The following is a 24,192-nucleotide window of genomic DNA, read 5'->3' as shown; positions in this document are numbered from 1 at the left end:
ATTTTGGTAAATGTTTATATTCTGACAGGAACTCATTTCCAATATGGTTAAACGATTCAGTAAACTGCAGGGGTCATTCAAGCAGAGCCATGAGCAATGAATACAAATCATACTACAATCTTCATTGTTTGCTTCTCTTCCCAGTGGCTTGCTTTCCCTTTTTGTCACTGGTATGCAGTTTAGCCCTGGAATTGTTGATAAGATTAAGCACAGTTATTTCTAGGCCCAATTCAGAAAGAAGGTAATCTTACCAGCTATTGTGTCCTTTCTTATCAGTAGAACTACAAAGGTCTGATTTCACTTTTGTAACACATAATCATATGATCTGTGTAGCTGGCATATTGGGCAGAGTGCCTTCATACTTAAAGCCAAGTCTTGCAACCTTACACTGAGATTTATTTATTAATGTGTAGCCTCACTGAATTCAATGAGACCACTCACGAGAATAACTGGCACTTTGGAAAGGTCTACGCTGAAAAGTCAAGCCAACCCAGCTACATCATGAGGGGTGTGAAAAACCCAGCCTGTAAAGACATTGCTAGGTTGATGAAAGAATTCTTGTGTTGACTTAGCTAACACTTCTGAGGGAGATGGATTAACTATACTACAGTGACCTGAGAAGTCACTTTAGTTGCTGTAGTGAGTGTCTATGCTGAAGCAATATTGCAGAGTAGATGAGTTCTGCAGACGTGCTGCTATAGTGTTTTAAATGTAACATAGCCTTAGTGGGAATTCTGAGTTCTTCCTCTTCCACGTAGGTACTTAATCAGCAGTTCTTCATCCTTTTTACTTTAGCTTTCATATAAACATATATCTATCAAAGGATTAGCAAGAGAAAATATTTTAAGTTAGAGCTAATAACCATTTGGTTATCCAAACATTTGGAACCATTGTCAAGTTAGCCTGGTTTATGCTGAGAAAGTGCATATCTGTATGTTTAACAAGTCATCATATTTCTAAATAAAGAACTAGGTCACTATCAAGGAAACTCCTTCAGAACACTGCTGACATGCCAAGTAATTTTATCAGAATTCAGTCACTCTGACAACGTGTGAGTAATTTCATGTATGAGAGTAGTTCCACTGACTTCAATATAGCTACTTATGAGCTTGTCACTAAATTATGATGGTACTGCATTCAAAGGTGATATAGGACATTTTTCTGTAGTTTGAATAAGTTCAGTGTGTTTGCAGGGTCCGACCCATATTCTTACATACATACAAATAAAACAAATTGTTTTTGATGGAGATGAGCCTATGTATACAGAGTTGGATCCAGAGCCATATTATGGACAAATATATGAGTGTTTGGATCTGCTCGTGATAGAGCAAGAAACCAGTTATTGAAATCAGATCCATAATCAACCAATTGAAGACTAACATTATTGGGGACCAGGATCTTAGGGTCAGGCTGATTTCTAATTCTAAGAATAAATACTTCACAATGGAATAAGGACTAAAACCAGTACAATAATTTGTACATATAATTTTGCTTTTCAATTTTTGACATTAAACCAGCTTGAATAAGGACCTCAGGATTTGGCCCTACAAATGACAGTATTTAAGATGTTGCAGTTTCTGGAATTGTATCTCACTAGTTTGCCTAAAATTTCAGGGAAATCAGAGTTATGATACTCAATTCAGCCTCCAGAAGAGTCACCTCTTTGAAGTATTGAAGTCACCTTTAATGCATCTTTTCTTCAATTTAGCAATGTCCTTTCAAAAATGAAAATGAAATTTGAACTATAACCCTTCCAAAGAATAAGCTAAACAAAAATGTTCATTGGTTCTGTACCAAATTTCGGCTGCTTCACTTACCTCTTTGTCAATTTTTATGAGCCTTACGGTGTGTCAGGTTGGAAGTCTCACACAGATCTGGGCCCAGGACTGGATTAACACAACTGTAGCCCAGAGCCTTTGATAGGTCCTCCAATATATATATAAAAATGTACTCAGCTAAAATTATAATATTACTGTATGTTTTTCTGTTATGTGTCAACATTAAAATTTACATTAACTTTAATTGAGCTTTACAATTGATGTATCACTTTTTAAAAAACAGAACTTAAATAACAAAGGTAATTTATCAGGTGGCATGTTTGGCTTCAGGCATAGATGGGAGCAAAAGAGTAAAAGGAGTTGAATATGCAAAGCAGGCCCACCCCACCCCCCATTAAATTTAATCCAGCACTGACATTTAAGTACATTCCTGTTCATCATAATTCACTTAATGTGTCTATGTCACTTAATAAACTTTTGACACCTTTTTAAGATCTAGATTTTTCTGGCAGTTCTGTGTAGATTTCCCTATCTTTCTGTTTATCCGTTCTATTTATTAGTTGTTATGGTGATGGACACAAAGATTAACTGCCTTCTAGTCAAATTTTGGTTTGCAGCGCAAGGTCCTCAACTTGATGTCATACAATTCCGTTTATCTTCATTTCCATATACAAGATGAAGGCTCCTGGGCTGGAGCGCTCCCTCCACCCTACCACCTCCACGCCACCTCTTTACAGGTTTTCCATAGAAGTTAAGCTGCAGATGTTTCCCTCTTCATTGGAGTTGAAGGTTTACATATCCACAAGTAGTCTTCTAGGTCTGAAATTGTATGGACAGCAGTTAACATTTGATCAGACCAAGGGCTATGCCCGAACCTTTGCAAGATTTTGTTCCAAAGGGGTAACATTTTTTACAAATGCCAATTTCTCAGTCTTCTCTTTGGGAGCCTTCTTAAAAGACTGCTTACATTTTCTAGTATTTTCTAGTATACCCAACCTCCTATTGGGACTAAAATAGCAATACTAATACCTCCTTTTTCTTTCGTTTTTGGAGGACTACAATTTGAACTTTCTGATCTCAGGTAGTTTCCTGATTAAACTTGGCTATTACCTGCAAAGCCTCTTTGTGCTGCCAGCTAGGGCATTTGCGTCACAAAGGAAATCACAACCTGTTGTGGCTCCTGGAGCTTTCACAGCATTTTAGTTTGTTTGCAGTTTATCCGTTCTACAATATGCATGGCATGTCACAGGAAAAATGTGCAATCTTTGTTTACAGCACTACTTAGCCACATTAAACTTTGCATAGGGTGTAACTCTTCTTTATGCTCACAGTTAACCTGTACTTTCATTAAACAACTTGGACTAAAATGGTCTTACTGAAAATAAACCAAACCAATTTGTTTTAAACCTACAAACAAGATTACTGGACCTTGAAAACTTCATTTATTTACATTATATATCTATATCTATAGATCTATAGATCTATATCGACACGCAGATACACATACATTCTCTCTGAACCTTTCTTAACCTATTTCTACATAGCTGTACAACAATTACATTCCCTTTTTATTCATTGGGGTAGTTCAGTTCCAATAGAACCCCCTCCCTTTAGAGTTCTTTTAGTAGTCCCTCTAATCAAATGCACAGATTTGAGTCAAATTTGCCTGGATTATTTACAGACATTCCTTTGGAAAAAGGGCACAGTTTTCCTTCAGAATGGCTGCAAAGAAACCACAATTTTCGATCTACACCATTTTAGCATTTGCACAATTGCTCAATTCTCTCCATTCTCTGTGTTTTTCTTTTCTTAAAATACTTTCTTATCTCTAAAATAAAAACTGGCCTTGTTTCAGATATTACTCTTGTAAGTATTGTTTAAGGATTTAGATTTCCAGTACTTACTGCCCTTTTCTCAGTTCTACCACAAGGCCTTCAACCTGTCTGTTACCTGCCTGCTTGTCTGGGCCTGATCCTGTTTTCCTTGCTAAATGGAAAGTGGCTCCTTTCCACAGACTCAGGCTTTGTCCCATTCTTTAGCTTGCAGGCAGTTCTATACTTACAGAACTGTACCCACAACTCCTCAGGATTTCCCCAATCCTCTTCTAACATTTCTCTATCCCATTTTGGGTTGCCCCAACCTTCCTGGGCAAACCCTTTCTCTATACCACTAAAATCCATGTCTATCATGACAGGCTTCATGTTGCTGTATGTGAACCAGTAGCACAATCCTGCCGACTACGCCAATTCTGTCAGCCGACGGTCAGGGCAGTGTGTGTGTGCTATACACCCGAGACTTCAACTGCTGAGACCGGAGTCCCTTGCAGCGGGCAACCTGGAGGAGGTTGACGAGCGCCCCAATAAGTGTACAGGAAGAGCTTATTACACTTCAGATTTCAGCTGCTAGAATTCGTAATTCCTTCGTAGCGGGCAGCCTTTGGGAAGGCTGAGAAGTGCCCCAGTGAATTCTGCCACCTGGGTGTGACACAAATCCAAACGCCCACGCTCTCTCTATATCTGTCCCTTAAGACCGGCTGAAGTTCTTTAAAATTGTGCCTGCTTCTGTTACAGCAACTGAAGGAGTCAGGTTAAAGCTTAAACAGTTACAGGTTTATTGAGGAAGCTTATAAATCATATGGTTACAATGGCTATTACTCTATTTCTTAACTACTAGCAAAATATAGATCTTAAAAATGGTTACAAAGAAGATAAAGATAGAAAAATAGAAATAATGGTACCAAGTAACAGCTTACTCTTTCTATGTGTACACTTAAGACAGAGGACCACATCCAGGTATAATTTTTACCCCCTTCTGTGCCTCTCGACTCCAGAATGTCAGGCCAGGGCCGGTCCCTCAATTCCTAGGAAAGACGAAAATACGAGGTGGGCGTCCCCATAGAACCTCGGGAGGTCAAACACCTAACCCGACCAGCAGGTAGAGGGTAGAATGACACTCAAAAGAGAGTGTGCTGCTGTACCACCTTTATACTCATGGGGTCACGTATTTCTCTTTCTTGTCTGTCATGCCAAATGGTGCTGGTCTGTCTTTTGTGAGACCAGTTCTTACAAGGGAGTTGTGAACTTAATTTACACTTGTAAGAGAGAGAACTAAATTGGAAGTACTGGGCATTCTTTTCTCAGTGGGAAATTCCTCTCCCAGGGACTGTGTGTGTTCGAATCAACATGGGTGCCAGCCTGGGCAGTTCTCGCAGCCTCGAGGCCAGTTTATTGCTTTAATCGCTCTCTCTCTCCTCATATCTATGTTTTCAGCTTCTCAGGATCAGATGAGCCAGCATAGACTATGCTGATTTTTACTGCTCCTTCTCTGCCCTGTATGCTTCAGGAACCTCAGAGAGGCAAATAAGATGGATGAGATGGGGGGTTGGTCTGTCTGGCTACATTCCACCCCCTGATACGACACACCACGTCCCAGGAATGCAAGATGGTGGCTTGCCAGCACCTCTTGCCCACCTTGGAGGAATCTAAAAGTACCCAATGGCCTGATTAGAGGGTTTAGGATCTAGGAATTGACTATGGACCTTTCCTGATGCTGTGTATCGAATGTGCACACAAGAGATAGCTACATTAACTAGGGATTGCACAATACATAGGGTTATGCAGAAAAGGAGTACAACAATCAAAACAATTAAAACAGTAGTTATAATAGAGTGTAGGAAAGGAGTTAAGGAAAGTTTTAGCTGTTGGGCTAACCAAGTTAGCCATGAGTTATTTACATTCTTAGTTACAGCATGTCTTATCCCATACTGTTTGTTGCCACTTCCCTTGCCTCCCCCCAAAGTTATTTTGAGGACTGGGGTAGTCGCTGTCATCGAACCATACCGGTCCCCATCTGAAGATGTCACTCTTGTTTCACCAGTCATTTGGGCTGAGAGGGACAAACTCGATTCCCAGTCCAGTGGAGGAGTCAAGTAAGGTGTTCTGGTACAGCAGTAGCAGTTGGGATGAGAAAGAAGACCATGGCGAGTTGGAGTGCCATGTCTCATTTAAATAGTCTGTAACTAACAACAGTAGTTGCAAGCGCTACAACAGCAAGTGGTATATATATATATATATATATACACAAAAGTTCATGGTGGTTTCCCGGATCCACACCAGCATTGGGAGGGATAATGCCTCAGTTTCCTGTGATAAAACATAAGGTTCGCCAGTCTTGGATACAATCCAATCCAAGCCTCAGTAATGGTTATTGGTGTTAGCCCAGCGTCTGCAGTGGTCCAGACTCCTTTTCCCTTGTAGGAGTGCAGTAAATGGGTTTGTGTTCCCAAACTGGGGTGTTGGGACAAGGGCTATTAAGCGGTGTAGTCCCATGACTGTAAACAACCCTGTTGCCACTGGGGTTGGGTAAGCAAAACCAATTCCTGAAACAATTTCCACTCCAGTTAAAACATACTTCCACCCTTGCTTACTGGTGGGTAGTGTACCAATATAATCTACTTGCCAGGTTGCCCATAGTACTTTTCCATCTCTTAGTCTGGCAAACCATTGTCCTTCTGCTATATGTTTCCTGAGTTCAGCACATAGGGTGCAAGCTTGTACCAGATCTTTGGCTCGTTTGTGGGTGATAGGCCACCCCCTGGCATGTGCCTGCCGCACCAGCTCATTGCTTTCTGTGTGTTCCAAGGTTTCATGCAGCCAAATGTACAGGCGTTCCCAATCCACCTAGGCAGCAAAAATTGTACTGATGCACCTGCTAGGTTATTTAACTGTGCAGCTAGAGTGTTATTCTTTTGGACACATGACTTATGCTTAAGGCATGTGGGGTTGCATGCTGGTATATCCATTTCCAGTATTCCCATCTCCAAACAGGCTTTCCTCCTATTTCCCAGTTAGTTATCTAGTGGGTGGCTCCAGCCCATATAGCATAGGAGTTAGTGTACATGGTACACCCGCCTCTTAAGCTAATTTGATTGCTGCCAGCTCTGCAAATTGAGCTGTTCCTTCTATGTTTGTGGTCACGGGTGCAGTGTATGTGTCTGCTGAGACAGCAGCAGCCTTCCCTGTCCACTTTCCTTTGAAATAGGCAGGCAGCCTGTATTCACATATAATGTTGAATTTAAAAGCAAGCCAAAAGTGGTATCAACTCAGCCTTAAAAAGAGACAGTTAAGTTTCAAAGCTTGAATTTCTAAACTAATAATTTGGTTTCTAGAAAGTTAAAATTAACCTTAAAAGTTGAATGCCCAACAGAAGCACTAACCAATTTGTGCCTCGTCTGTTTGCAATTTTAAGCAAGAAGACATTATCCAAAACAAAATAAAACTAGTTAATTTGAAACCTACAAAATACTGTTACAATATATAGAGCTCATTCCTTATGCAGTTAACCAATTAAGTTTCAGTAGAATCCCTAATTTTCCTTTGCAGATTTAACAAAGGTGTCCGTACACAAGTGTTTACATTTGATTGTTTCTTTGCCTAGATGGTTTGCGCAGTGCATAAGGAAGAGGCTGTAAAGAAACAAGGTGTCATTTTTAAAACAAGATTTCCCTTCACATATTACAACCATCACTTAATTCCTTCCACACTCCCATGGAGTCCACCTTTTATCTTCACATTCCCTCAAATCACTTGCTTTGTCCTTTCAAAGAAAAATGTTTCTCATTCCTAGTAACTTTCTAATGTCTGCTCTACTTTCCTTATTCCTTCAACTATGCCCATAGGGCTCCAAACTTTTTGCCTTCCCCTTCTTATGGTCCATCCTAATTCCTGCTAAATGACTTTTCCCAATGAGACAGGTTTGTCTACTATTAATTTGGTAAGGAGGGTGAGCTTGTTTACTAAGCCTCATACCTCCTGGTCCTTTTCTTAAGCATATTCCTGAGGGAAGAAAAATAAATACATCTGAGAGTTGCTTTAACTCTCAGCACCCATCCTTAAGGGAATCTAGCTCTTCTGGGTACCGAGGGACATGCATTTCTATCTCTCCACTTCTGCAGCAGAGGCTTTTAAATTTTGTAGTTTCATGTTTGCATTCTTATATTTAGTCAATTTTGAAGAACACCTCTTTACAGGTTTTCCATAGAAGTTAAGCTGCAGCTGTTTCCCTCTTCATTGGAGTTGAGGGTTTACATATCCACAAGTAGTTAGACAATTAGTCTTCTAGGTCTGAAATTGTATGGACAGCAGTTAACATTTGATCAGACCAAGGGCTATGCCCGAACCTTTGCAAGATTTTGTTCAAAAGCGGTAACATTTTTTACAAATGCCAATTTCTCAGTCTTCTCTTTGGGAGCCTTCTTAAAAGACTGCTTACATTTTTCTAGTATTTTCTAGTATACCCAACCTCCTATTGGGACTAAAATAGCAATACCAATACCTCCTTTTTCTTTCATTTTTGGAGGACTACAATTTGAACTTTCTGATCTCAGGTAGTTTCCTGATTAAACTTGGCTATTACCTGCAAAGCCTCTTTGTGCTGCCAGCTAGGGCATTTGCATCACAAAGGAAATCACAACGGGTGTGTCTAGACTACATGCCTCCGTCGACGGAGGCATGTAGATTAGCCAGATCGGCAGAGGGAAATAAAGCCGCGATTAAAATAATCGTGGCTTCATTTAAATTTAAATGGCTGCCCGCTCTGCCGATCAGCTGTTTGTCGGCAGATCGGGGCAGTCTGGACGCGACGCGCCGACAAAGAAGCCTTACTTGATCGGCACAGGTATGCCTCGTGAAACCAGGTTTACCTGTGCCGATCAAGAAAGGCTTCTTTGTCGGCGCGTCGCGTCCAGACTGCCCCGATCTGCCGACACACAGCTGATCGGCAGAGCGGGGCAGCCATTTAAATTTAAATGAAGCCGCGATTATTTTAATCGCGGCTTCATTTCCCTCTGCCGATCTGGCTAATCTACATGCCTCCGTCGACGGAGGCATGTAGTTTAGACGTACCCAACCTGTTGTGGCTCCTGGAGCTTTCACAGCATTTTAGTTTGTTTGCAGTTTATCCGTTCTACAATATGCATGGCATGTCACAGGAAAAATGTGCAATCTTTGTTTACAGCACTACTTAGCCACATTAAACTTTGCATAGGGTGTAACTCTTCTTTATGCTCACAGTTATCCTGTACTTTCATTAAACAACTTGGACTAAAATGGTCTTACTGAAAATAAACCAAACCAATTTGTTTTAAACCTACAAACAAGATTACTGGACCTTGAAAACTTCATTTATTTACACTATATATATATCTATATATCTATAGATCTATATCGACACGCAGATACACATACATTCTCTCTGAACCTTTCTTAACCTATTTCTACATAGCTGTACAACAATTACATTCCCTTTTTATTCATTGGGGTAGTTCAGTTCCAATAGAACCCCCTCCCTTTAGAGTTCTTTTAGTAGTCCCTCTAATCAAATGCACAGATTTGAGTCAAATTTGCCTGGATTATTTACAGACATTCCTTTGGAAAAAGGGCACAGTTTTCCTTCAGAATGGCTGCAAAGAAACCACAATTTTCGATCTACACCATTTTAGCATTTGCACAATTGCTCAATTCTCTCCATTCTCTGTGTTTTTCTTTTCTTAAAATACTTTCTTATCTCTAAAATAAAAACTGGCCTTGTTTCAGATATTACTCTTGTAAGTATTGTTTAAGGATTTAGATTTCCAGTACTTACTGCCCTTTTCTCAGTTCTACCACAAGGCCTTCAACCTGTCTGTTACCTGCCTGCTTGTCTGGGCCTGATCCTGTTTTCCTTGCTAAATGGAAAGTGGCTCCTTTCCACAGACTCAGGCTTTGTCCCATTCTTTAGCTTGCAGGCAGTTCTATACTTACAGAACTGTACCCACAACTCCTCAGGATTTCCCCAATCCTCTTCTAACATTTCTCTATCCCATTTTGGGTTGCCCCAACCTTCCTGGGCAAACCCTTTCTCTATACCACTAAAATCCATGTCTATCATGACAGGCTTCATGTTGCTGTATGTGAACCAGTAGCACAATCCTGCCGACTACGCCAATTCTGTCAGCCGACGGTCAGGGCAGTGTGTGTGTGCTATACACCCGAGACTTCAACTGCTGAGACCGGAGTCCCTTGCAGCGGGCAACCTGGAGGAGGTTGACGAGCGCCCCAATAAGTGTACAGGAAGAGCTTATTACACTTCAGATTTCAGTTGCTAGAATTCGTAATTCCTTCGAAGCGGGCAGCCTTGGGGAAGGCTGAGAAGTGCCCCAGTGAATTCTGCCACCTGGGTGTGACACAAATCCAAACACCCACGCTCTCTCTATATCTGTCCCTTAAGACCGGCTGAAGTTCTTTAAAATTGTGCCTGCTTCTGTTACAGCAACTGAAGGAGTCAGGTTAAAGCTTAAACAGTTACAGGTTTATTGAGGAAGCTTATAAATCATATGGTTACAATGGCTATTACTCTATTTCTTAACTACTAGCAAAATATAGATCTTAAAAATGGTTACAAAGAAGATAAAGATAGAAAAATAGAAATAATGGTACCAAGTAACAGCTTACTCTTTCTATGTGTACACTTAAGACAGAGGACCACATCCAGGTATAATTTTTACCCCCTTCTGTGCCTCTCGACTCCAGAATGTCAGGCCAGGGCCGGTCCCTCAATTCCTAGGAAAGACGAAAATACGAGGTGGGCATCCCCATAGAACCTCGGGAGGTCAAACACCTAACCCGACCAGCAGGTAGAGGGTAGAATGACACTCAAAAGAGAGTGTGCTGCTGTACCACCTTTATACTCATGGGGTCACGTATTTCTCTTTCTTGTCTGTAATGCGAAATGGTGCTGGTCTGTCTTTTGTGAGACCAGTTCTTACAAGGGAGTTGTGAACTTAATTTACACTTGTAAGAGAGAGAACTAAATTGGAAGTACTGGGCATTCTTTTCTCAGTGGGAAATTCCTCTCCCAGGGACTGTGTGTGTTCGAATCAACATGGGTGCCAGCCTGGGCAGTTCTCGCAGCCTCGAGGCCAGTTTATTGCCTTAATCGTTCTCTCTCTCCTCATATCTATGTTTTCAGCTTCTCAGGATCAGATTAGTCAGCATAGACTATGCTGATTTTTACTGCTCCTTCTCTGCCCTGTATGCTTCAGGAACCTCAGAGAGGCAAATAAGATGGATGAGATGGGGGGTTGGTCTATCTGGCTACAACAGGTCGCCCCAGTTCAAAACATGAGGTACTCATGCTGGGCCCCCCAAAGTGTTCGAAATCCAGACCTGCTTATCAAATTCCATTTACCATTTTTCCTGTAAGAAACTATAAAGTAAACTTGATTGTGGATTGCAGGATTACTTGATTGCTTTTTTTTGGAGTGCTGTTAAATTCAGATGGGGGAGAGCTGTCTCCCTGAGATTTACAGGCTGCATTGACACTTACATGTCTGGTATGAGGGATGCCTATCTTTACCCCAAAGGGGTGCCCAAGAGATACAACCTCTGATCTTCTCCACCAGCCTATGAACTAAACATTCTCTGAATTAGTCTCTTCTCCTGTGAGGAAAGTAGGGAAACGAAAAGTCAGAACCACAGCCAATATAAGTTGACTAACAAGACAAGTGTCTCAATAAGGTTTCTCCATAAGGACGACCATACTGGGTCAAATCAAAAGTCCATCTAACCCAGTATCCTGTCTTCCAACAGTGGCCAATGCTAGGTGCCCTCTAGAGGGAATGAACAGAACAGGTAATCATCAAGTGATCCCATGTCACTCATTCCCAATTTCTGACAAAGGCTAGGGACACAATTCCTCTCCATCCTGACTAGTAGCCATTAACGAGCCTATCCTTCATTAATTTATCTAGCTCTTTTTTGAACCGTGCCATAGTATTGTACTTCATAACATCCTCAGGCAAGGAGTTGCAAATATTGAAAGTATGTAGCATGAAGAAGTACTTCCTTTTGTTTGTTTTAAACCTGCTATCTATTTATTTCATTTGGTGATCCCTAGTTCTTATGTTAGTGTGACGTCCTTTAAGTCTTTTCATTAGCTGAACAAACAAAAAAAAAAAAACCTCTAAAAATGAAAAAAATTTTCATAAAAGGGTTTTTGTAGTGGTTTCACCCCTGTTTAGCCCATGTAAGCAGTGTGTGTACACGCACGTTGTTTGCTGTACACCTTTTATAATCTGACTTAAGCATATCTGATACTAAGCAGTGTCAAATCATTTCTTAGAAGGAAATCGTGGGCCTGCTGAAGCCAATGAGAGTTTCATCGTTTAATGTGGCCAGGATTTCCCTTTAGAGAGGAGATGTAGCTGTGATTAAGTTAGTGATTCAATGTGAACAATTGTATCATTAACTACTACCAAACCTCGCTACTGCTTCATGTACACTAGAAACAACTCAAGCATTTTGCTGCAGCTGAGGAAGCTTAAAGAAGGTTCACGTGTACTTTCCACTGCATCAGACAATGCAGTAGTAAAAATATTTGCATCCTGCTTACTACAGCTTCCAACACTGACAGAGCTGTGCTGCTGGTGGAAGAAATACCCATTAATTTTTCTGGTTGTAGTTCCATCTTCTTAAATTATGGAGCACTGTACTTTTGGTTGAGACAAAGCTGTTGGTACTTCCATAAAAAGGTGGTGGATAACTTATTTGATCTGAGGAAGTGGGTCTGGCCCACAAAAGCTCATCATCTAATAAACCATCTTGTTAGTCTTTAAAGTGTTACATAGTCCTGTTCTTTGTTTCATGACAAATTCAGTTACAGATACTTACATTCTGCCTACATAAATCCTTCTACAACTTCAACTCCTCCTGTAACTTCAAATGAATGCAGTATTTTTGTTCCAGATATTTGTGCTGGGTTATTGTGAGCTGTTTAACAGAATTAATTTCTGAACTGCAGCAAAATGACCCTTTATGTTTAGAATGTTTGTTTATAAGTTTTCTAAGACACTTTAGGATTCTTCAGGGTGAAAGATACCATATAAAAACTGTATAGTTCATATAAGAATGACATTTTGTTTAATCTTTACACACAAACTTAGTTATGTATTAGAACAATCACAATAAATAAAAAGAAACGTTATTGTCGAGTGAGTGACAGAGGTAAGGAAAAAAGCTAAAGACAAAGTCTTGCACATATCACTTTTTTATTGATAAGTTTAATAACAGTGACTTACAGAAGAATGGTACATGACAAAGTAACTTGATTTCATGACCCCAATCATCTATGTATTAAAGTTCCTGGCATAGAACATGTCTGTTTTTCTCTGACATGGCTAATATCTGAAACAGAATAGACTGTCCAGCATTCTTATGAGCTATGTACATGTCCTGGTTTCCTGTTGAAAATATTTGAGACTAATGAAAGGGTTTAAATAAGGTAGCACACTGAAGGGTGATACGTAGCTTTTTGTTAGTGGGAGCTGTATCAAAATTAATTAATTTGCCTATGGACTTGTTCAGGGTTGGTTAAGAAGCATCTTTGGGCCACATGTGGTGAGCCTGTGGCACATCCATGCTTATTGCCCACCCCGGACTCTGATACAGAGGCAGTGGTGGGGCGATGGGGGGGAGGGGGGGAAGAAAGAGATTGTCAGCAGTTACACATTACATAATTAAATGCATTTTAACATCCCTAATCTCCAGGTGCCAGAGAACCCCACTTACTACCTAAGATGTCTGCTAGAAGCATTTAAAATTGAACCCAGGGGAGGCTCAAGCCCCAAGTAGGAGGCTGTTTGCTTGTGAAAGATGTTTAGATCAACAGCTTAGGGTAAGAATTTGCATACAGGCAGTCCCCGGGTTACGTACAAGATAGGGACTATAGGTTTGTTTTTAAGTTGAATTTGTATGTAAGTCGGAACTGGCTCCAGATTCAGCTGCTGCTGAAACTGATCAGCAGCTGACTACAGGAAGCCCGACGCAGAGTTGCTCTGCCCCCGGCTTCCTGGAATCAGCCGCTGATCAGTTTCAACAGCGGCTGAATCTGGACTCCTGGGACAGAACAGCTGGGGCACTGCCAGGGAGGTCCCCGCAGGACCAACCCGGCAGCACCCCAGCTGCTCTACCCCAGGCGTCCCGCAACAAATGCCTGGTCTGCTGGGGGGGGGGGGGGGGCGCACTAGCTGCGCCCCTTCCTACCTCAGCAGACCAGGGAGACCCGAGCAAAGCCACGGAAGCGCAGAGACAGGAGCAGGGAGACAGGAGCAAAGCCGCACAGGCGGGGGACCCCACCGCCTGTGCGGCTTTGCTCCGGGGCAAAGGAGCAAAGCCGCATGGGCAGCGGGGTCCCGCCGCCTGTGCGGCTTTGCTCGGGTCTCCCTGATGTGCTGGGGAGTCCCCCCCAGCATACCAGGGAGACCTGGAGCAGCTTTTTTCGCCCCGGAGGACGCGGTGGTGGGACCGCTGCGCTCTGGGCGGTCCCGCCGCCCGCGAGCTCCGGGGCGAGAAAAGCCCCGTTCGTAAGTGCGGATCCGACATAAGTCGGATCCGCGTAAGTCGGGGACTGCCTGTATAAGAATTTTCTTAGTGGATTAGGATTAGCTGGCCTGCTTAGTTTATTTTGGTTTAGTAATTTACTTTGATCTGATTGTTTTCACATGTAACCAAAGTCCTACTTTTTATACTTAATAGAAACACTTTTGTTTATTATCAAGCTCAGTGTATATCTCTTTCATTGATAAAGGAGGCTAAATTTATGAGCTTTCTGTGTAAAACTTTTACACAGAGTAAAACATATTTATTTGGGATTTTGGTCCCTTTTGGGAGTTGATGATGAGTGCTGAGCCCTTACAGCTGAGCCCTTCCAGAGCTGAAATGGTTCAGTGACTGTGTTGCTTTGCAGGGAGGTGGTAACCCCAACCCTGTACCTTGGCTTGGGGAGACCAGAGCTTCTGGCCCAGCAAGACGAGGTGGTGGAGAGTTCCAAAGGCAGATAGGTGGGCATCAGTGGCTTCATTAGTACAACAGGGAACAATCCCAAAGAGATTTCTGTGATCTAACACAAGGGTTGCATATCTTTCTGAAAAAAGAAATGTTCACACACAACAGAATATTTAAAAGAAATGGCAATGAAAGCTGTAATAATCTGTGAACAAGCATTCAACTGTCAAATGCACAGTTTTGTCACAGACGATGCTATAAACATAGCAAAAATTGGAAGAAACGTAGAAGAAATGGAAGGATGCTCCAGTATATGGATGGAGTGCCTATTTAATGTATCTATTAGCCTAAGTCTTAAGTATGTCTTCTCCAGGAATAAAAGATAATGTTGGTGAATTTGCAAAATACTTCCATAACAGCCATTTTGCTGCAGTAAAGAAAGCAGGAGGATCCAAACTAATTCTCCCTCAAGGAGTTTGATGGAATTCTGTGGTTGATTGTTTTGAACCATTTATTCTCATAAAACTTTGCAAAGATAACCATGACAAAAATAGATGGAAATATCTCATCCAAAGTATCTAACACAAGATTAAAGAAGAATGAGAAGGATATGCTCAGTATACTGAAGGCTATATCCATAGCCTTATACAAACTTCAGAGAAATTGCTGCTATATTGCTGATGGTGTCAAAATCTGGAAGGCACTTCAAAAGATGTTGACAAAAGAAATACCTCATCAAAAAGTTAAATGGCAGACAAAGAAGCAAATGGCTCAAGCACTAACTCCACTTAATTTTCTTGCAAATATTCTTAACCACAGATATAAAGGTAAATGCTTAATTTCTGAAGGTGATGATGCCATGGCATTTGCATCTCAAAACTAATCTTCAGTTATGTCAGTCATAATCAATTTCAGGGCTGGAGCAAAACCGTTTGATCAGTATATGTTTACTGATGCTGTGAATAAAGTCACTCCTCTGAAATTGGTGGAAATTAGGGATGTAAAGGGTTGACTGGTTACCTGGTAGGCATGTGACTTCCCAGCATGCTTACTGGGGTAACCAGTTAACTGGCAGTGGGCTTGGCTGGAACAGCTCCCCTCGGCCTGGCCTGGCCAGAACAGCCCTTACTGCCACCCACTTGACCTCCTCCCCCCCCCCCCCCCATGGGATCACGGTTAATCAGTTAAACATTGTTTACCCAGTTAACTTTTTAACTGGGATTTTTACATCCTTAGTGGAAATCATTAACCAGGCACCTTGAAAACAAAGTTCCTAAGCCTACTTCTCACAGTGGTAGCTTCCTCCTTAGGCAATGTTTTCATTGTTTGGTGATATTCAGTCAAAGCTTAAAAAAAAAAATTGGCTGGGGATTGAAAAAGCAGGAAAACTCATATTTCTATTTTGGTCTATGAATCAAAATAACACTGGGAGTGGGGAAGATGATAGATAGCTGAAGACGTTTTAAAGATACCAGACATTTGTTGTGGGCAGGGGGAGGACTTGAACCCACAACTCTCCACAACCCAACCGACTTCCCTACCTTCCGTTAGCCATCATCCAGGAACTTAGGAGACTGCTGCAAATGTGAAGCATTTATGTAACATTTAAGATTTAGTTTAATAAAGCATAAGTGCTATTGTATGTGTGATATAGTTCTTACTATTCCCAGTGCATCTGCAACATGTCACAGGTCATGAGTATTATGTACTATTTCCTAAATTGATAACTTGATTTTTATCTAAAAATTACATAAAGTATGACCTCCTAATGTTGTAAAAGACACTACTGAGTTATAAATTAACATTTTAGTGATCAGATTTGCACTGCTGCTTGAGAAATACGTGAAATAGTAAACCATTAAAATGATTTTCTCTTCGTGATTTAAATTAATGATTTAAACGGCCTTGATTTTAAATCACTTCACCCTGCAGCCAGTGAGCACATGTGGGCCAGAACATATACCTGGAACCCCCACCCTCTCTTTCACCCCAGCCTCCTGCCCTAGGTGAGAATCCTCTCCTGCACGCAAACTCCCTCCCAGACGCCAAGCCCCCTCCTCCATTAATATAGTAGAAAAATGCAACCCGTGACCACTTACCAAATTCTTGGATTGATCCTCTCCAAAAATTATTGCCCTCTCCTGTTCTATAACCTATACACAGTGGAGCAATTGTGGCATCTTCTCTTTGTTAATTTAGCACCAACTGTCTCCTCTGAAATTCTTGATTACTTTTTAATATACTTATCCACAGTGATACCTAGCAGGTGTAACAACATTCCTGCACTATCTGAGTCAGAAGAGCTCTGCATGGGGCTGCATTATTTAAGCCAGGGGTCAGCAATGTTTTCAAACCAAAGAGCCAAAGTACATCAAAATTCAGAACCAGTGGTCAAGAAAGCCAAATAAGAATGCCCATTTTCACCACTGAAAAATATACAACTTAATATTATTGATAATTGATATGATTAATAATAGCATAAATGAAACTCTGTACTCACAGACTTTATTTAATGGGACTTTTACTGCTGCATCTTCTCCCACATTTCTTTAAAGTTTACACATAACCAGTAAAATCCAGCTTCATGCATGCATTCAGGTTGTCTTCTGTCAATCTTATGGTAGGGGGTTGGGGATATGGGGGTACAGGAGTCAGGGCTGGGATGTATGAGGTGCTCAGGGCAGGGGGTTGGGGTGTGTGAGAGGTGAAAGATGCAGGGCAGGGTGGTGGGGAAGGGAACCAGAGTACGGGGGTGGGGCCAGATTACCTTACCTGGCTAGGGCTGGACTACTGCACCAGGCCAGCAGTGGCTGTATGAGGGGCCGGGCTAGGATTGCCTCAGCTGGATCGTGGCTTCCCCTCCTATTCATGCCTCAGCAGGAGGTGGCCGTCAACCCTTCCTGCAGCCAGATAGAGGCTGGAAACAGGATGCTGCAGCCAGAAGAGGGCTAGGCCCTGATTGGGGCCTTGCTGGCCAGGCTGCCATGGAAGCAGCCACTCCGCAGGCCCAGCCCGAGCTCCAGCACACGGGGCAAATCTCCTGCTCCGACAGCAACTGGGCAGCCACCACATAGCCCACCCTGGCTGCAGCTCCAGTCCTAGGGAAAGGCTGAAGCTGGAGCCAGGGCTGTGTGGTCACTGCCCAGCTGCTCCAGGGGCAGGGCCATGTGGCGGGAAGTTGCCCCGTGTGCCAGGGCTGTGGTGCAGCTGCCTGCCAGTGGTCTTGGCCACAGAAGCAGCCATACCACGACCCAGCTCCAGCACGAGGCAGCAGCCTGCCATGCAGCTCCACCAGGCTGCATGGTGGCCTCTGGGGCTGGAGCTTGGGCCACAGTGCAGCTATCCCAGAAGGCCTGGTTCCTGCTCTAGCTCACTGGACAGCCAAATATGGTGCCATATTTGGCGTCCTACTGAGCCATATTTGGCACATGAGCCACAGGTTGCCAGCCCCTGACTTAAGCCAAGCTGCAGTATCATTTCTCTCAAGGAAATTAAAAATAAGACCTTATTCTTCCAGCTACTGGAACACAGTTCCACAAGAAATATTTTCAAAGTTTTGATCCTAATACTAAGGGCTCTGCTCCTTGCTATGTCTCTCTATGTAAGCTGCCAAAATAATTGCACTCCCCTAGAAAATGCATATCACAAAACTCAGGTGTCAGGTTAAAAGCATTTCCAGAAAATCATGCCAATCTAGACATAGCCAGACAGTAGATGGCTTCCTGGGAGTCAGTGTGCTGGTTCCCGCCTCCTGCACTTCCCTTACGCTGCTTCCAGGTGGTTCCCTGGGAGCTGGTGTGCTTAAAAGCTGGCTCCACTTGCCTACCAGGAATCTGCATGTAACCTAGGCTCATCAGTTAATGGTGTACTTGGTTAAGATTTTCACATCCCTAGTTCTTAAAAACAAATATTTCCTTCTACTGTAAAATAAATTACAAGTGCTACTCAGATAAAACCATAATCCTTTTGGCCAAAGCCATAGATCTCAGAAAAGAGATTGCTCACCACCTTGTGGATACTAGAAGAAAATTACAATTTTATTTTGAAAGAACGTAGTTGCTCATAGGGAAAAAAAGGGCCCACTGCACTGCGGGAGGCAAGGGCTGCTCTGTCCCAGTCAGGCCAGGCTCCAGCTAACCAGTTACTCAGTAAACATGCTAGTAAGGCAATGCACAGTTACCCCTTTAAATCTCTATTTGTAATGCTATTTAGATATTCCTACACTTCACATTACTAAGGGACACAGGACTTCAAATATTTCTGAAAAAGGTTCTTCAGATTTAGTGTTGTATTTGTATGAAGTTTAAGAGATAGTTAGAACAATCAGTGAATAAACAAACAGCTTTAAGAGGGCAAAACTGTGGCCCCAATTCAGCAAACACTAAAACATATGCTTAACTTTAATCAAGTTAGTAGAGCCATTGTCTTCAAAACTATTACAAATGTGCTGCAAATCAAGCATATGCTCAAGTGTTTTTCTAAATTGGGGCTTAAATCCTTTTAGTGTTGCCTGACTGTTACTAATGTTTAGAACACTTGAACAAAAGATGACTGCATTAAACCAATATGAAAAATTATAAGGAGAGTTGCCAGCTATGGTTACTCTTAAGGCTACGTCTACATTGGCCCCTTCTCTTATTCCTACTTCAAAGTTACTCAGTAAACATGCTAGTAAGGCAATGCACAGTTACCCCTTTAAATCTCTATTTGTAATGTAGGAATACGAGATCCTCCGGAAAAGGGCTTTATTCCGGAGGATCGCGCCAGTCTAGACGCTTTTTTCCGGCTTTTCCCCAAGTCGGAAAAAAAGTGGCGGCCATGTTTATTTAAATCCCGCGGGGGATATTTAAATCCCCCGCGGATTTCCCTATTCTGAAGTTGGAAATTAACATGCCTCTTCCGGAGAAGGGGCCAATGTAGACGTAGCCTTAGTGTTATTTATCACTTTCCATTTTAAGACTATTTTTGGTTGAAATGCACTAAATTTTGCCAGCATGAAAAATTGAGGTATGAAGTTTTCTATGCTGGGTGTCTGCCTTGGACTGAATTTTTTGGAAAGGTATAGCAAAAGGTATAGCATTCTAGAGAACAAGGCTAAAGGAAAAAATAGGTTGTGCGGACCATATTAAAGTAGCCTCATGGTGGTGGTGGGATATGTAACGTGTCTAAGCAGCAACTTACCATCCCAATTTATCCCATTCTCCACTACCCTCTATACCCCTTCCCTCCCAGGTAGGGTTGCCAGGTGTCCAGTATTGGTTCTGACATTGTTATTTTTGCCTCCTGTCCGGTAAAAATTCAGAAAAAAACGGACACCTAAAATGCCTGGTATTTTCTGTTTTTCCCCCTGCCAGGAGGCAAAAATACCAGACACCTGGCAACCCTACACACACTCAGCAACTAGGCCCAGCCCCCCCCCTGCTTACCTGGTTCCACAGAGGCTTGTCTTGTGGCTGGAATAGAAAAACAGATGGCCACCGGCAAAAAAGCCTCTTCTTAAAGGGGCCATGTTGATTTTTGTTTTCTTTTTTTGCTTAATAACTGCTGTCAGATCCCCCCCCCCTTTTTTTGCTCAACAACTTTGGTCTCCCCCTTTTTTTCCTCAACAGAATTTTTTCCCCATTTTTTGGGGGGTGGGGGTTCAGTATTTTTGGTTAAACTATCTGGCAACCATACTCCCAGGAACCATGTCTAACTTTTTCTTTCTCAAATGCTTTCATTACATTTATCCTCCTCCCCAACAAAATTGCCAGCCATGATTCTTTTGTGGGGTTTGTCATTATAGTTAGCTTTAAATTCATTGAAAGTTGAGCTCATGGCACCCTCATGAAGCACACCGAATTTCAAAGTAATCTAACTGCTCTGTAGGGCCCTGCCTAATTTACAGTCCACTTTGATCAATTTCATGGTGCTATTATTATAAAAACAGTAAAATTAATTATTTCAGATTTTTAAATCTGAAATTTCATGGTGTGCTAATGGTGGGAGTCCTGACCCAAAAAGATGTTGGGAGGAGTAAGGGGGTTTGCAAGGGTATTGTAGGGGTATTGCAGTATTGCCACCCTTACTTCTGTGCTGCTGCCTTCAGAGATGGAGAGTTGTGGCTGATGACTGATGGTATTGCTACCCTACTTTTGCATGCTGCTGGAAGGACACAGCTTTCAGACCTAAATATTTGGCAAGCGGCTGCTACTCTCTAGCCATCTACTTGTGAAAGCTGTTCAGATGTAAGAGTGCAATAATACACCAGGGATGTAAAAAGTCAGTTAAAAAGGTAACCATGTAACCACTGAAAATCTTAGCAGCTACACGTGCTGTGGCCTGTGCTGTATAAAGCTTAAAGTTTTAGGGTATGTCTACACAGCAAAGTTATTTTGAAATAACAGCCATTATTTTGAAATAACTTCACTAGCGTCTACATAGCCAAACCGCTACTTTGAAATTAATTCGAAATAGCGGAGGGCTTGTTTCAAAATTGGTAAACCACATTCCACAAGGAATAAAACCAATTTAACACCAATTTAAAAACTGCTATTTCGAAGTAAGTGCCATGTAGACACTCATTTCAAAATAGGGGGCCTCCAGCCCTTCCCAGGGTGCCCTGGTGGCCACTCTGGCCACAACCAGGAAAACTCCTCTCCTCCCCACCCTCCCCGGAGTCCTTAAAGGGGTAGAGTTTGTTTGGCCACAGTGCCTATGTCAGCTCCAGGCCTGCCAGCCCAGAGCCAGCAGTTGCTGCCCCTGACCCAGTTGCTTCAACATGAATGAGGCAGCCAGTGCCAGCCAGCCCTCCACCGTTCCCCAGGAGCAGTCTGCAAGCTCCCAGGGGCCAGAAAAGGCGAGCGCCTTTCTGGTCCAGTGCAGAGATCATGGATTTGATTGAGGTTTGGGGGGAATCCTCCAACGTCCATGATCTCCACACTAGACGGAGGAACGTGGCTGCCAGCATGGCCACCAAAGGCCACATGCGAAGCCAGGACCAGGTGCGCATGTAAATAAAGGAGCTGCAGCAGGCCTATGCCAGGGCCACAGGGGGCAGCTCCCAACCGGGGGTAGACCCAGACCCCTGCCCCTATTTTGATGCCCTGGACTGCATCCTGGGGGGGCTGGATGGTCCATGCCCCCCAGCTGGTCATCGAGGAGGAAGAGAAGGAGGAGGGCGGCCAGGAGCTGCAGGAGCCTAGAGGGAACATGCCGTGCACCCAGGACGCCCGAGCCATCCCAACGAGCCTGTTGCTGGTGTCATTCAAGGCTGGGGAGACGACATGTGAGTGCCATCACTGTCCCCTTATGCAGTGGGGGGGGGGGGAAGAAGGGAGAGGGAGAGCACAGATCACGCAGCAACTTGTGCATGTGCCATGCCACCCCTGGGCACGTGGCCCCAGCTGGCTGCCACACAGGGGCCTTGGTCTGTTACCCACACACATGTATGTATAAAGGCACGACATGCTCCTGACCCCGGGGTGGGACACTGCACGATGCCTGCCCACCACAAGCCCCCTCTATGCAGAGGCAAGGAACATCTCCACCCACCCCTTCCCCCACCCTGGCACTATGTACAGCACAGGAGCATGGGTGCAGTCCCGGGCCAGCTCCTATTCCTGGGGATAGCAGGACATACTGAACATGGCCTGTGTGCAAGCACATTGGCTCCGATGGTGCGGAGCCCTGCTGTCCTCGCCTTGCAGAGGGGGGCTGGGCTTCACCCACTGTGTCCTCAGGGATAACTGACCACTTCTCTTGTTTCTCCACTGCTACAGCAGCTGTGAGTGTTGAGCACACCACCCCGCCCAGGACATCCTCTTGCACCTGGGCCAGCAGGCTGACCCGGAACCAGGAGGAGTACCAGCAGCAGCACCTGGGGATCCTGCAAAGCCAGCACTGCACCCTGGACTACTGAGTGAATGAAGAGCTGCAGCGGGAGAGCTGGCGGGAGCTCCTTGACCAGGGCCTTGCCATCTCTGACCACCTGCAGACCCTGGCCTCCCCAGCTACAGCTCCTCCTCCCACTCCTGCTCCCCTTCCCGCTTCTTCCTCCCCCCCAGGGACACCGAGGCCCCCACACCTGCAGTGCTGGGAGACATGAGGGCCAGCAAGACCCCCAACCCTGAGCTTCTCCTCCCCCTTCCAGCTCCCTCTTCCCAGGTTTCCCCCTCCCCTTTCCCGCCCTCTTGCCTCCCCTCATTCCCCCCCACCCCAGTTTTGTTCAATAAAGAGGTTTTTTTTGTCAACACACATGTCTTTATTTACATGAGGAAGGGAGGTTAGAGGGGGTCAGTGAAGAGATGTGAGGGTGAAATGAGGCACAAGCCCCCAGTGGGGCACACCAGGGAGACTTTAGTCCTTCTCTGGGTGGAAGCTCTCCTGCAGGGCCTTCCGGATACAGACAGCCCCCCAACAGGCCTCCCAGCTGACAGCTGTATAGGGCTGTGTGTACAGGGCAGCCAAGTGCTTGGCCTCTGCCATCCAACCTGGCAGGAAAGCCTCCCCCTTCCTCTCACACAAATTATGCAGCACTCAACACACTACCACCACGTGCAGAATATTCTGCTCGGAGAAGTCCAGGCGGATGAGGAGGCATCTAAAACGGGCCTTCAACCAGCTAGATGCCCCCTCCACCACCATGTGGGCCCTGCCGAGCCTGGCATTAAAGGCCTGTCGGGAAAGGTTGAGGTGTCCCGTGTAGGGCTTCATCAGCCAAGGTTGATCAGCCATAGGCTGCATCCCCCACCAGGCACACAGGCATGTCCACATCCCCAACCCTGATGTGGCAGTCAGGGAAGAACGTCCCAGCATGCAGCCTTTGGCACACAGAGGAGTTGTGTGCTTTCCCGGACCAGCCCACATTAATGTCCACGAAGTGGCCCCAGTGTTCTTGCTGCCTGTCTACACTGGCCACGAGTATTTGCGCAAGAACACTGACTTCGTAATGTACAAAATCAGTGGTTCTTGCGCAAATATTCCAACGCTCCCACTCAGGGACAAGCCCTCTTGCACAGGAGGGCTGATGTAGACAGCCATGTTAATTTCTTGCGCAAGAAAGCCCGATGGCAAAATGGCCATCGGAGCTTTCTTGTGCAAGAGAGCATCTATACTGACACAGATGCTTTTACTCAAAAGCACTTGCCAGTATAGACGCTCTCTTGCGCAAATACTTTTAACAGAAAAACTTTTCTGTTAAAAGTATTTGCGCAAAATCATGCCACTCTACACACACCCTTAGTGTTACTTATCACTTTCCATTTGAAGACTATTTTTCGTTGAAAACTTCATCCCCCACTCCCAGGAAGGCTTTGCTACGGGGAGTCAGCCAATACGGCAGGGGTAGGCAAAAGGGCCTTCGAGTGCCAATCCAGCCCGCCTAGGGGTTGATCCAGCCTGCGGAGGTCCCGCTGCTCCCCTGCCCCCAGGCCAATCAGGGTGTAGGGAACGGAGGGAGCATGCGACACTTACAGTCAGCCTATCTTCCCTCTAAGCTGCATGGCTGTGCACTAAAAATTTTAGATCCGCTCACGTCATTTTAAGAGCCGTGCAACAGCACTGGCCCCTCACCTTCCTGCTGGAACGGAAAGTGAATGGTGGTGGCAGCGGCAGCA

The sequence above is a fragment of the Pelodiscus sinensis genome, chromosome 6 (genome assembly GCF_052426305.1).
Source record: "Pelodiscus sinensis isolate ZL-2025 chromosome 6, ASM5242630v1, whole genome shotgun sequence".
NCBI lineage: Eukaryota > Metazoa > Chordata > Testudines > Trionychidae > Pelodiscus > Pelodiscus sinensis.
This window is presented reverse-complemented; position numbering follows the sequence as displayed.